Source organism: Lepisma saccharinum, chromosome 20 (genome assembly GCF_977018435.1).
Source record: "Lepisma saccharinum chromosome 20, izLepSacc3.1, whole genome shotgun sequence".
Taxonomy (NCBI): domain Eukaryota; kingdom Metazoa; phylum Arthropoda; class Insecta; order Zygentoma; family Lepismatidae; genus Lepisma; species Lepisma saccharinum.
Window position 1 is genome coordinate 32,364,839 of NC_139248.1, and position 15,728 is coordinate 32,380,566.

At 41.1% G+C, this 15,728-nt stretch overlaps 1 protein-coding gene across 2 annotated transcripts in view; it reads left to right on the forward strand.

Moving 5' to 3' along the window:
- The window catches only part of LOC146003573 (uncharacterized), an 83,196-nt gene that overhangs the window by 11,775 nt on the left and 55,693 nt on the right, over positions 1–15,728 (forward strand). The window contains exon 1 of one of the 2 annotated variants that reach the window (XM_083141870.1): positions 10,921–11,039. The exons of the other annotated variant lie outside the window; for it this stretch is intronic. The gene's annotated coding sequence lies outside the window, so the exon portion shown is untranslated. Of the gene's footprint in view, positions 1–10,920; positions 11,040–15,728 lie in introns of those variants that run through there. 2 annotated transcript variants of the gene reach the window in all.

Here is a 15,728-nt window from a genome sequence, read left to right on the forward strand (position 1 = left end):
TAATTACTATCCTATAACAGATGCATTTTAGTGCATAGATCTAATATTTGCTTCAATTAATGCCTTTAATTTTCTTTGTGTAGCTCGAAAAATTACCAACTTCGATGCTATGTAAATGAATGCAAATTTGGTTTTGACTGGAACTGAAGGAGGTGCAACTCACCAGGTATGGGATAGAATCCCGAAATTGCGGTACCGGGATTGGGGAGGGTGGGACTCGTGTTCCAGTAGCGTTTTTTGGAAATCATTTCTGGATATACGGGACATGGCTATAAAAAGCGGCTATGGGTTAACCAGCCTCCAGGGTACTTGGGGGCAACGGAGATGCAAAGGCGGCCGGAGCATGGTGCTGATCACATCACCCAACAAATTACCGAGATAAGAGAATGTGTGAGGGTTTCTACATACCCCTAAATGTGCACGGGTCGTTGGTTGGATTTTTAAGTCCACTTTATGCACAGTAAGGCTAATCGGGACTGAGCGTACAGTTTAAAGTGGGATCCAAACCACTACGTGCCTCCATCGGGTATCGAACTCGGGACCCCTTTATTACAAGACGACGAGACTACCACTGCGCCATCGAGGAGGCCCTATGAATGTGCACGGGGAACTTTACCTTACCTACCTATCTGTAGGTATAGTGTGTCTGTGCGTATGTTTATGTATTTGTATGTAGCGTTTACCAGATGGAAAAGCACATCATCCGTTAATATTATTCTCGACAGGCATCTGCGTCATTCCCCTCCAAAGCTAGCAACACTGTGTTACAAACGGTTTTTTAAGTGAATCAAAACATTTTCTATATAACAAAGGAACATGAGAGATAGTTTGCAATACAGCCTTCTCTAAAGGTAGAGTTTTAATTTTATTTTTAATTTTAGATTTTTATAAAATTTTCGAACTGGACACTCTTTTCTTATTGAAATTAAGAAGTTCAATAATTTATCTGTCGTAGTTCTGTTATATTGTAATTTGTTGAAATATTTATTGCTCGATTAAAAGTGAGAGGAATATGTGTACATGTCCACAATAAAAAAAAAATAATAATTGTTCTTACAAATTGAGACACAATTTGTTATGCTCTCATAGGCTAATTGGGACTGGACCTAACGCTGAAAATGGGATTGGTATCACTGTGTAAAGTGCATACACAAGAAATCGAACCTTGGACAAGGACAGTTTACCTTTTCTTTGTAGACAAGGCCGCATTAAAACTCTCGCCATGAAAACACTCCAAGTCAAGGTCACGCCACCCACCTACAGTGTTGCCAATAAGCAACAATTTCAACCGCATACGAACAACGCGTGAAGTGTTGACCGTGTAGCTTAGAAGAAGCGTGGCAACCCTGGAGGGCCAGGGGTGTGGAGGAGGTAAGGGGAAGCTCCGACCTTGATTGGACTGTTTTCGTGGCGAGAACTATAGTAAGAGGCCATAATGCGGGCGCAAGAAGGTGGCAAATGTGGTAGGCAACTGCTTCCTAATCGCCGCCACTGCATACAAATGCATCAAATAGTACTTCTATCAGCAGCACTTTCTTGTGATGTGTAAAATGCATCAACGAAGAAGATTAGACTAGATCATTTTAAAGAAACCAAAAGCACACGTTTAATTACGTCAATTGATGGAATAAAAATGCATCAAGCTAGAGTTGATGCGTCCACACAGAAATGTAAATGCATCCGTTGAACTAAAAATTCATGAATGTGCATCAAAAATATATGAATTGATGCATTAACGCTCGCTTTCATCATATGATGCACATTGTAGTTACCTCTGCAAACGATATGCAAAAATGGAGTGACCAGAACGCAACATTTTAAAAGTAGCGTCGCTACAGATACAGCTGCTCGTCCAAAATGTAGCTTCGCTACGCTACTCCTGTTCGCTACTCGCTATAATTTACTTCGCTACTTTTGCATGGGATCCTCCTGCTTTCGCTTCCCCACGCTGCTCATCGTCATTCATCATTCTTCCTCATTCTCACAATTAGCCAAAAGTGGCAGAAAACGACTCTAGATAAGAGGTTCCCTTGGTGCCGGTAGAGTGGCTGGGCTTGCGGTCACGGATCAACCATTTGCTTTCTTCGAAATACATAGATAAGTCCACGCATTTTCTTGATTCGTTTGGTGACAAGCCAACGCTTAGTTTGCGGTGGAGACTTGTTAACATTCTTAGAGAAGCGTCGTATCCGAGTGAATTAAGGGACGTGTTTAATTTCAAGTTTATGTCTATCCGTCGGTGACAAGCCAAGTACCTTGTTGCGTTGCGAATCTACAATTTTAAACTAATAATTTCGCACAACAACGTACACACTACATACTGAGGTTGAGGTTATTTTTCAGACCATTGCTTGATACCAAACAGAGTAAAAGACAGTAACATGAAACTTTTTTCCTTTTGCTACTTGCAAAGGAAAAACGTTCGGAAGCGATGGATCGGGAACACCTAACCCGGAAAAAACACTTTCGTTATCAGGAGCGATGGATCGGGACAAACCAAGCCCACTTTTCGAGAAGCGATGGAACGGGAGTAAATCCTTAAAACATTTCTCCTATAGCCTTCAACTTTTCCGGAATGTCTGGAGTAGCGACGCGCAGAGTTGAAAGCTTGTGGGCGGGGCCAGACTATGTGGAAAGCGTAGGGGATGAAAACAACGAAGTGCTACTACAGATCTACTGGACCGCGAATGACCAGTCGAGTCGCCCGCTCCCGCGCGACCCCTCCCATCCGCGCATTCATTGGACACCCGCAACGTGCGCCCAGAACGTGTTCGCGTTCTCTTACTCCAGACATTCCGGAAAAGGAGTATAGATGGCGAAGGGGATTTGAATGTTTTATAACAAATATATCAAACTCACTAAGCGGTTTCAATGAATCTTATCCACATAGAAATTCAGGAAATTGTGTGTTTTATAACATGTTTAATTTCTAAGATTATAGTATATGTTAAACAAATGTAAAGTTAGTATTTTTCCGTTAAGATTCGAAAAGTAATGTACGAACATGGAATAACAAGTACCTGTTCTTCAAATAATTTTTGAGCTGAATAATTTCTCACCTGAATTTAAGGTCCGTTTAAATAGAAGTTGTAAAAAGGTGTTTAAAAACATTGCTGGTTTGATTTTTGGTTTTAAGTCCACTTTATGCATAGGAAGGTTAATCGAGACTGGACCTACAGTTTAAAGTGAGACCCGAACAACTTGTACCTCCACCAGGTATCGAACTCCGGACACAGGCCCGTACCCAGGAATATTTGTAGGGAGGGGGTTGGGCCACTGATAAAACTTGATTAGTACAAATAATAATGACAATAATAATTATTGTTATTTTACAATAATATTTTACTTTGCTACTCGATCCACTGTATCAGTGAATATGTAACACAATTTTTGTCCGTTATTTTTCTTCAGTATAGTGTACTGAAAATCAGCTATTGTATTTTGTTATTAACTTTTAGACAATCTTTCAACAAAGTGCTGGTAAATTTTACTCATGGCGTTTATATTCTGTGACCTCTCACAAAGAAAACTATAAGTTTTGGAAGCTGTGGATTCATTTATTCTTTGGATTAAATGGTAGAATATGAAAATATAACCTTGTTGCTCTATTATGTACTATACTTTTTTCAATGTAATACAATTTTTACTGTGGTTTTAACTTTATTTCTGTTATTAACAATAAAAATAACATTTGCATTAGAAATTTGTAAGATTTCTGGCGGAGGCTTCAGCCCCCTGGCTACATGCCTGCCCGGATCCTTGACTACAAGACGATAAGGGTGACGTTACCACTACGCCATCAGGGAGGCCCTCAAATTCTTGAGATGCAGGAAAGTTGGGCATTGTGTGCGTGCCACAGAAAACTAAATGCATCACGTCGATTCATGCACTAAAATGTGTTGTATGGTCTCTGCGAAAAATTAGGTTTACAATTTGATGCATATTTGTACAGTCACGGACACTTCTGGGTTGTAATGAACCCATTTGCTTTCAATGGGTTCATTACAATCCAGCAGTGTCCGTGACTGCAAATCGTAAAGGAAACACCAAAATACAAGTGAGTATTCCTCTCTCTCGAGATGCACTTTAATGCATCTGTAGATGCATCTTCCCGCATATTTCTCGATGATGCACTCAAACATTTAGTCTGAGCTACATAAAATGAGGATGAGTGATGATATGATGAAATTGATGAAGTGCACTCACAATGAACACCCATACCAAGGCCGGGAATCGAACCCGGGACTCCCTGACGTCGTACCGCGATGTGCTAACCACTCCGCCTCCGGAGCCGGCAAACATACATAGTACATGTATAAGTGCTCCTGTTAAAGAACACGTTTGCTGTATGTATATGTGTATTTAATACCTACATATGAGATCAAATCTTAAATTGTTACATGATTTTGCAATGCACAGTAAAACCTCGTTAATCCGCACTAATGGGGGGAAGGATAAGTTGACCTGTTTAACGAAAGTCCGGATTAACTGAAATAACCTAAAAGAACAGTAGAAAGTGCATTAAAACTCAGTTTATAGCAACAAAACACGTTTATTATGGTGTATTTAAAGGGCATAGGCCAAAATACACTATACAGTAAAATGTAAAGCAGTACTGTGGGGCAATATGACGAATGCGATTGTTGACTTCTAGCCACATTTAAAACCTTACACATTGTGTTCTTTTTTTCTTTTGCCTGTCCGAATTAAGCCAAGTCCGGCTCATCGGGGTCCGGATTAATGAGGTTTTACTGTACGTATTGTGTTATGCAGCAATTTCAAAACAACTGAAGTCACATCGATTAATTCTTGTCTGCATAAATAAAACTCTTCTCAAGCCAACCTCCGAGGCGCTACGACACCAGGAGTTCCAGGTTCGAATTCCGGCCTGAGCACGGGTGTTCATTGTGAGTGTCACTTCATCAAATCACCACTCATCCTCAACTTGGCAATGAGACAAAAATGGCGGAAAAGCGAATATAAATAAACCAAATCGATCAATCATTTTTGCGGTTAGCCAAAAGTAGCAGAAATGCAAAGTAAAATAAACTATATCAGTCAATCAAGCAACCAACTCTGTTAAAAATAAATAGCCACGCTTATGTAATCAGAAATAAGGGTTTCGCCCTACATCAGGCCCGTACCCATGTCCCCCTCCCCCCTCCTCGAGCCACGAAATTTTTAAATGTGATCCTATAAAAAGCTATGAAAATAACATTGAGGAAAATTTCAATTTTGTCCTTGCATAAATGAATGTGTTTGTTGTGTAGAGAGGATGTCTGCAGTCTGCGATATTGGGTTTTTTATTTTTATAACTATTGATACAAGGCTACCAGGTGAAAATATCTCTCTCTCTCTCTCTCTCTCTCTCTCTCTCTCTCTCTCTCTCTCTCTCTCTATCTTGGTTAACCAAGCCCGCTGTGACCCTTTGTAGCGGCCTATGGATTAACTCACATTTATAATTATTTATTGTAATAATCATTGCTAATGCGTATAATTTAATTTATAAATAAAATATATTATTTTCTAAACCTAGAATTATCGTGGCTGTTCAGTGGTTGTGGTATAAGAAAATAAAGACATTTTGAAAACATTTTTAATTGCGAAACTCAGAACTATTCGAATACTTCTGACCAGTATCGGCGGTTGGATACCTAAACTGGGGAAGGGGAGGGGGCAAGGACAGTTAATTTCTCGTAGTAGACAAGCATTAGGAGGCTATAGTAACGGAGAAAATGGTAAAGAAGTCGGGGGCCCAAATAGCTGCCCCTATATGTATATATATATACGTAGGCTATATAGGAACTTGGCGCCCTGGTCCTTTAACCGTCCCCATGCCCATGATCTGAGCGATTCCGCACTGGTAACGTACAAAGTACGTGCGAACAAGCAAGTCTGACTTGCTTGAACTTGAGGAAGCTCTGATAACGGGCAAAACAAGAAACCACGTGCTTTTGACGTCATCCCCTTCACTCCCCAGGCGTTGTTTCCTTAATCGCGAGCTTCTTCATTGTTTCGCAAGTGTACAAAAGAAGACTGCGACGAACGTTTAATCTGTGTAACGGGACGTTGTTGTTTGTGCCCGACGTGCATAACCTTGAAATAGAGTCTTGCCACTTGCGGCTTATGTCTTGCACTGTGAGAAACACTAGGCTTGCTTCTACAAGGAAATCAAGTGTCGAGTCAGGGTTGGAGAGTGCTTAATTTGTACAAGGCGTTTTTAGAGTTTTTTTCATGGATGATATGGAGACAAGACGAAACTAGAAACAGTCTTGATTTCGTTTATTTTTCTTCGCCTTTCTGGCATTTTTCGCTAATTGCGACGACGAAGATGAGTGATGAATTTCATGAGGAGACAGATACAAAGAACACAGGGCGGGATTCGAACCAGAGACATCTTGCGTAGTAGCGTGCTGTGCGTGACACAGTCTTGTCTCGTGCTTGGTTTCTTTCCTCTGTTTCGTCTCGGACTCAGTTTCTAGACCCCCGTCACGTTCATGACTCGATTTCCAAAACCCCGTATGGTTCTCGACTCGATTTCCAAAACCCCGTATGGTTCTCGACTCGATTTCCAAAACCCCGTATGGTTCTCGACTCGACTTCCAAAACCCCGTATGGTTCTCGACTCGACTTCCAAAACCCCGTATGGTTCTCGCCTCGATTTCCAAAACCCCGTCTGGTTCTCGACTCGATTTCCAAAACCCCGTCTGGTTCTCGACTCGATTTCCAAAACACCGTCTGGTTCTCGACTCGATTTCTAAAACACCGTCTGGTTGTTACACTAATCTGTACGGAACTGTAAATTATAACCATTTTACAGTATATCTTTATGCATGATCAAATATTCAAAGTTAAACAAAAAAAGGTCGTGGCCCGTCGTTGTAAATTAACAGGCAGATTGTTAAAATATTACCGTACATTTTTCTATAACAGTGAGTTGGATGGCAAAAGGAATTTGATGGTCTTAGGTCGCCATTTCTTCAGTCAACTGTTTAGTTGAATTGTTGTTTTAAGTCCACTTTATGCACATGTAGACTAAATGGGACTGGACCTACAGTTTAAAGTGGGATCCGAAACCGCTATGTGCTTCCACTGGGGATCGAACCCAAGGCCCCTTGATTACAAGGCGAGGACGCTACCACTGCGCCATCGGGGAGACCCTCAACTGTTTAGCGTACGTTGCTTATCGAAACGATTCGAGAATGAGACGACTGTGACACACGAGACCGAGGAGGCAGATCTCATACACGAGACGATACAAGGCGGATGTTGTTGAAGAGTCTTATAGGACATCATGAGGTCGTTAAAACTTCTGCAGTGTTGATGGAACTGAAGAGTTCTTCCGAAAGTACATATTTTTGGATTTCGTGACGAAGGTTTCGCGTGTGTGGTTTTCAATATCGGAGCCTTGCATGACAAGAGTGCAGACTAATTGTGAGGACGATATGAGAAGCAGGAAGAAGATCCACTTTACAAGCATGGATGTTTGCTTCAAGATCACTTTGTCCTCGGACAGAATCCGACGGCTGCATCTGGAATGTATACATGGGTGCGGATATGGTGTAAGGTTTGTCATGCAATTGTCAATTGTCTCCATCCCCCCATTTGCCCCCCGTCTAGTGTAGGAAATGTGAGGATTACCAGGGGGTGCCGGGGATTACCCCCCCCCCCCGACAGAAAATTTTATCCCCGGCAAAAGAAAATTATTTTTATCCCTACCAAGGATGTTTATCCCCTCTAAGATTGATTGATTGATTGATTTGTTGTTTTAAGTCCACTTTATGCACAGTAAGGCTAATCGAGACTGGACCTACAGTTTAAAGTGGAATCCGAACCACTATGTGCCTCCACCGGGTATTGACCCCGGGACCCCTTGATTACAATGCAACGACGCTACCACTGCGCCATCGGGGAGACCCCCCTCAAAGAGAATGAAAATGAAAGCATAGTACACTCAGAGATCTAAATGCATCATATGGATTGATGCACCAGAATGCATCGATTGATGCACTAAAATGTGTTTTATGGTTTCTTCAAAGAATCAGATTCACATTTGATGCATTTCGGTGCATTTTTGTATGTCGTGAAAGAAACACCAAACTGCATCATTTGATTCAAGTGAGGATTTCTTTCAGTCGAGATGCACTTCAATGCATCAGCTGATGCGTTTTGATGCACCTTCCTGCATCTTTTTCGATGATGCACTTAAACGTTTGGTCTGAGCTACAGAGAGTTTTTTGTATCTCAGACGAAACGTTTAAATGCATCATCAAAAAGGATTTATTCTGGTGCATCAAAACGCATCAAATGTGAATCTGATTCTCTGAAGAAGCCATAAAACACACTTTAGTGCATCAATCATGCATTCTGGTGCATCAATCGATATGATACATTTAGTTTTCTGTGTGTAGCATAATAACAAACACAATTGAAAAAATTATTCGTGTCCATTAATCGTCTAGTCATCTTAAATTCCCCTGCCGTAAAGTATGCAGCCTTGTGGTGACACCATTCTGAAACTGACGAACCTTACCAAGTAAGCTCTTTTCCACTTAAGCTTTCATGGCTAATATTAAAGTGTTAACAAGAAACTTATAGGTAGATTAGATGGGCATGAAGGTTGTTCAAGGTCCAGTAATTTTAAATAAATTCAATTCCGGTCCAATAGAGAAAATCAGCAAGCGTAAATGGGTTCTGGACCGTAAAAATCCTTTTGACCTCTAAAGTATTTCAATTCGGTCCAGGAACCTTTTTCCGGCTCAATTTAAATTCGGTCCAGGAACCTTTTTTCAATGAAACAATAAGCAACTTGGACCGAATTTAAATTGTGCGAGAAAACATTTTCCGGTCCCGCAGCGAAACCCAATGGGTTCCTGGACCTATAACAACCCTGGTTTGAACTTGGACAAGAAATTTGATCAAGTTTTCGGTGTTAATAAGTCCAGTAAGATTCCGGTGCCTTTATGGCAGTGACCCTCTGCTGTCGCGATTACCTACGAAGGAACTTTCGGTCAAACAGCCAATTACGCCCACCACTTGGGCAAGAAGCGATTGGTTTGATTGAATTGTTGTTTTAAGACCGCTTTATGTACAGAAAGGCTAACCGGTGCTAGACCTACAGTTTAAAGTAGGATCCGAACCACTATGTGCCTCCACCGGGTATCGAACCCGGACCCCTTGATTACAAGGCGACGACGCTACCACTGCGCCATCGGGGAAGCCTAGGCAAGAAGCGACAACTGAACAATATATCATCCCGAAGCAGCCAGCAGGAAAACAGGATTTTGTCAAAGTAACCGATCTGCGCTGTGTACCGGTTAGTAGGCCGTCCAAATAATAAGTAACTAAAGGTCTTTTCTACTCTTACGGCCATTCCAGCACGATAAGAAACGCAGTAGCCTGTAGAACGAGGTGCACGTAGTACTTCCTCGTTCCGCGTCGTAACTCTTGGCGCCACCGCTGTTGTCTGGTTAGTCTGCGGCGTATTCCCCGCTCCCTACTTCCCAGCATGAGGACCGGCCGCCGTAAGAGTTGAAAAGACCTATAGTAACATACACATTTGGATACTAAGATAAACTTCCCTCCCTAAACCAAATCACAAATACTCCCCTCCCCCCCCCCTCCGCCGAGTCTTTTCGCAAGAAGTAAATAGCTTAATTTGCACAGGGGGTATTCCTTTGTGTCATCAATTTCATCCATTTGTAATTCATTCGGATCATCACGATTTGTGAAGTGTCAAAAATCGCTGTAAAGTCAGGAAACTACGGTTTAATAAAGACCGAATCAGATAGAACTGGATATCCAGTTAGTTGGCGCTGAACTGGCTGTCTGGCTGGTTTGGAGGAATATGACATGTTTTAATTGCTACTGGCTTTCCTAGACTGGATTCTATGGAACAGCCAATCAGAGCAAAGTTTCGCCATGTGAAGATAATCTGTGAGTTTGCAAAGGGGAGTTTTCTGTCTGTGGTTTCCGAGTGTTGGCTGTTTTTGTTAGTTTCTCGATAAAAAGGAAAAGCAACAAGATGGCGTGGAGTGCATTCGTGTTCAGTTCATTAATATTTAGGTGTTTCTGCAAAGTGATGAGATGTGTACGTGACAAATAAAATTAGCCGATGAAATGAGAATCCTTATTATTACAAGTGTATTAAATTAAATGTTTGATTTTTTAAAAAAAATGTGAATGAATCCTGCGAATCTCATGTATGTATATTGAATATGCATACCAGAGTTAATTAAAAAGCTTGTTCGGTACGCATTGATTACTATATTTTTTTCGAACCAATCTCTAGTCCATACTTTTGTTTCTTAGTTCTTAATAAAAGCACATAGCAGTAATTCTCCTACAACATTCTTCAAATTGCTCGTCTATCTTTACAGTACAGATTGTCTGCTTTCCGCAATGTCTTATGGGAACAAGAGTCTATCGGCAAGTACGCGAACAAGTACCGTGTGAGGCGAAAACTAGCAAATGAGTAGCCAGTCCAGCAGCAACTAGGGAATTCCTACTGGATATCCAGTTCCGTGTGATTCAGGCTTAAGAACCAGTGAACTGTTACGGGGAAAGCAACCCAGAACATCATAATGTGAGATTTGTCGGTCCTTTGACCATGTTCAAAAGAGACCGAGAGCATAAACAAAGAATCTCCACTTGTTGGTTCCGCAACCAACTCAACACAAGCACAGCAAGGTGACGTCACGCAGCGATAACCGACACCGCCGTCACCCCACCCACCTTTTCCTCATTTCCCGAGTATTTACGGTAAATCACGCGGCCCATCCCATGCCCGGAAACCTCGAGATTTGATTGGCAGATTCAGGTGAGAAGCCCCGGAGGTTGGCCGCGGGGGCGTTGGGTGGCGCTCGACGTGCGCGCCAGCAGGCGCCAGTCGCGGGGGAGTGTGCGAGCGAGCGTGTAGTAGTGTGCGGAACGGCCGCCAGGTGGTGTCGCGTGCTGCGTGAGACGGTTGGTGCGAGATGTCTGTCGGAAGACCAAGATCTTTCTCTCCCGGATGAATTGGACACGTGCCAGAGCTCCAGGTAATCTTTATGCAACCTTCTATTCTAAAGGAATAGTCCGTATGCTGGGCGGCCAGATTTTAAGAACAAATAATACGTATAGTCACATATCATTGTCAAACATGATTTTCTTTGGGCAAGTAATCTTGTTTCAAAGGCTAATCGGGACGCATGAATCTCATTGCTACAGCAGCAAGAAGCATCGCCTTGCCTGTTTTTTAACAGATACTGCCGACTTCGGAAGCAGAATGGTTAACACAGCACCCTACAAAGCGAGGGGTTCGGGTTCGAGTTCCGCCCTGGGTATGGGTGTTCTTTGCAGGATTTTCGAAAAGGGGGGAGAGAGTAAGTGTACATTTTCTAGGAGTAAACCCTTAATTGGCATATTCTCCTGCCGCTGACAATCCATTTTATTTTTTTAATAAATGCGCTACCAGAGGTACCCCACCAACCCCTTGCCCCCTTAGCACGCCACTGGTTCTATTTCATTGTGTTATCACCAGTGATGTGCGTCTACGCGTAAACAACGATAGTCTACATTCTACACGTAGACTATTTTATACACGTAGATTACGTAATCTATGTAGACAACATGGCGAAAGTTGATAACTTAGCAGAGGGCACAGTGGAATTAAAACAAAATTATATTGCGTATCAGTTGCTGATGTGTAAGGATAACATTTCATCCTAAGAAACCTAATATAGGAAATATTCTAGTGTTTCATGAGGAAAAGACCACTCTTGGCTCACGACTGCCATCTGTTGTTGTTTTTTGCGTACTATTTTTCTTCTTGCATAGTTGATGATAGAAGAGAAGAGAAATTTTGTTGTAAATAGGATTCTTTTCATTTCGTTAGGAACCAATATAGTTGAAAATGTCACTTTCCTTTCATGAACCCTTGAAAATTAATTAATTTTAATGCACTTTAGATTGTCTACGTAGTCTATGTAAACTACAACCCAATGTAATCTACGCGTAGATTACGTGTAGACAACGCATGTAGACGTAAACTTATAGTCTACGGCACATCACTGGTTATCACTCATCATCTTCGCGATTATCGAAAAGTAGCAGAAAAGCAAAGTGAAATAAATTAATCATACACTGTGTTCATATCTTCTTTCTCTAGTCTCAACACTTTGCAGACGACACAAGCAGCTTATACGTATTATCTGCGACATTAAATTTAGAATACTATAGGACTAAATCTTATGTGCTAAAATTGACAGCCATCTGCGTATTTTGATTCGAGTCCCCCTGTACATTTTCTCTTACATGTGTATGTCGGTATATTTAAATCAGTAAGCCGACTCACGTGGCGGAGTGGTTAGCACCACAGCCTGGGCATGGGTGTTTTGTGAGTGTCTCTTCATCAATTTTATCACATCATCCTCATCCTCACCGTCACCAAAGTGGCAGAAAAGCGAAGTAAAATAATCCGAATCAATCAATTAAATATATATTTTTTTTAAATCTCAGCAAGCAAGGAAGGTTTGTTGCAAGTACGACTGATAACCTAAACGGGAAATGGACTTGTGAACCTCAGTGTGACAGTCACAGGAAGCATCACGCCTTTGCTTGGCTTTTGCATTTTATCTCCCATATTTTCACAATTTTTGGACTCTATAAAAGCAGTTGATCTGCATCAAAGACATCAGTGTCATTGCCAGATTTAGAATACTGTAGAATTTTATTTGCAAATGCTAAGAATTAGATTCCCATGCTAATAGTGGAGACATTCCCTGAAGGCACGTAAAGAGCCAATGAGGCTCTGAGTGCTGGACTTACAGCCAGTATAATCCTTTGTAATACTGTGTGTTGTCCTATGTTTGTCCTTGTGTGTGCTGAGCGTCCCATTGCAGCCCCAGCTTTTAACCTGGGCAATTAGATTGTAGTCCTCAGTGACACTACCGCCTGTTGTATTTACGTCACGATTTAGTACAGAATTCCCGAAACGCATGTAGTCTGCAGTACTTTGTCTTATATTGTTCTCACCAAGAAAAACTTAACATTCTCAGAGTAATAAATAGTGAAGAGTAACATACAATAACGGGAAAGATTCCTGTAACACTAACAGAATCATCAATAACGTGAATAATAGTCTACTTACATTTAAGCATGTGCATCCATTTCAGCTAGTAGTTCGTCCTTCCACTAACAGATGGCGCGCCTTAGAATAATAATAATAATAATTTAATATGTCACTGATAAATGCTATTCTTAAAAGAGCGCAGACAAATTATTACACAGAAATTATTGCCGTAATAGAAAATAGATTTGAGGAAACCATAAATAATTAATGTCGTATTACAAGAATATATTGCATGCCACCATGAAAATTTCTCCACAAATCGTAAGCAAGGACAGGGTAATACAAATCTAATTAAGAACCTTGCTTCAAATGCTGTCCCATAACTTCATATACAGGGTGAGACGAAACTTAGGACACACAGGAAAAACAAATACGTGTATACAACGATGCACATGATAGATATGTTATGTTCACAGTTCGAATACATGATGAACATGTGCAAAATCTGGTGAATGCATGCTTCAATTTGACTATCCAGTTTTGTAAGACGTCTCGTAGGGGTGATTTGGGAGATAGTGTATGTGATCCTTTCTCTGAGATGATCTAGGCTCTGAATTTTCTTAGCGTACAATATAGCCTTTACGTGTAGCCGAAGTAAAAATCCAGGGGTGTTAGGTCTGGCGACTGTGGTGGCCATTAAGAGGAAATGATCACGAAGAATTTTTGATTGATTGATGAGTGATGATGTGATGAAATTGATGAATGAACACTTACAAACATCCATGCCCAGGCTAGGATTAGAACCTGGGACCCCTGACGTCGTAGCGCGATGTGCTAACCACTCTGCCACGGAGGTAGGCACGATCACGGAGAAAATCACCTATGTAACCTGCCTTTTGTCTCACCCTGTCTATAATATCTCAGTCACAATTGTGTTTTCCATCAATTTGGAACTGGGTCTGGTTGCCTTCTTTTTTCCTTTGTTGACCGACGAGAAGAGGCAAGCAGTCGATGAAATGCAGCTTTGGTCTGAATCTGCCCAAAAATCGTTTTTGATCTCTTTCATAACGCAGATTTGTATTGACTGGAACAGCGTTCAATATCTCCTAGAGCAATGTAAATATGGAATGGATTTAAATTAAATCAATTAAATTAAATATTAATTAAAATATGTAAATTTATTAAAATTTCATTTTTATTATTAAACGAATACTTAAAAGGATGGTGCAAAAAATTAAATATAACAGCATATATTTATTATCTAGATTGCGTGTACTCAAGATCGCCAAATTTGTATAAAAAGAAGGAAATTAATGTCAAATAGATAAAGAATTTAATATTTATTGAATAATAATAGAAAGGATGTTCCTGATTAATATTTTATGCATATTATCATAAGTACGAGTGTGCATAAATCTTCATTAGTTCTGTCCTTCAAAGCACTTTGATCACAACATAATAATCCTTGTCTTCAAAGTTCATAGGAAATAAATAACTATGGATTGTACAATAAATGATAAAAAGTACATTTTCATTATTTGATTTTAGTATTTGGTAAATCTTTCTGGGGGGTCCGGACCCCAGGACCGCCCTAAATATGTCCTTGATTGTGACGTGTTGTACAGGGTGACCAGGAAAAACACGCATTCTGTGAATAAATGTACGTACAAGAAACGAACCCCTTTATTCTTTAACATTTAATGGCACCAGTATTTGGCAAATAAGAATGTGACATCTATTCTGAAATGCACGCTTCATCGCAATGCATTATGCAACACACACAACGTGTTTCAGTGAAGCTCGTATTTCAGGATGAAGATGTTCATTTTTTATCGACTGTACAGAATGCATTGCCAACTTCAGTTAACCTTTGTCCCATTATTTTATAGCAAAACCTTAAATATTTTGCGTCGCGTTTCCAAATCTCTGTGTTAATCGTAACGACGAGAATGCTTGGATGAAATCAATAAAGTGACGAATTGCGAGAAATGCAAGTTCGAGGATGTTACCGAGAGTCAACTCAACGTGTTCGTCCATTGAATCGCCTCTTACAAGTATGCACATCCGCTTTTAAATGCGGAACATAATATAACCAGATACTGCGATATGGTGCATGGTGCATTAGGGGAGCCGGCCTCCGGGTTGGGGAGTGGTTAGCACATCGCGCTACGACGCCAGGGGTCCCGGGTTCGAAACCCGGCTTGGGCATGGATGTTTGTGAGTGTCCATCCATCAATTTGATCATGTCATCACTCATCCCCATCTTCGTAAATTAGTCAAAAGTGGCACAAGAAGCGAAGTAAAGCAAATCAACGCATTATGGGAATTCCGAGATAAGGACAGCCTTGTAAAAATTGAGGAGAGACAGAGAACGAAGTGATTGATTGATTTGCTTTATTTTACTTCACTTTTTGTGCCACTTTTGGCTAATTTGCGAAGATGGGGATGAGTGACGATATGATGCAATTGATGCATGAACACTCACGAACATCCATGCTCAGGCCAGGATTCGAACCCGGGACCCCTGTCGTCGTAGCGCGATGTGCCAACCACTCCGCCACGGGAGGAGAACGAAGTGAACCCCAGTAAAATCGGCAGAAGACCGAGGCTTAGGGAGCTTTCAGACCGAAACGACACGCGACAAGGACACCTCCAGTCTGTAGAACACCATCGGACA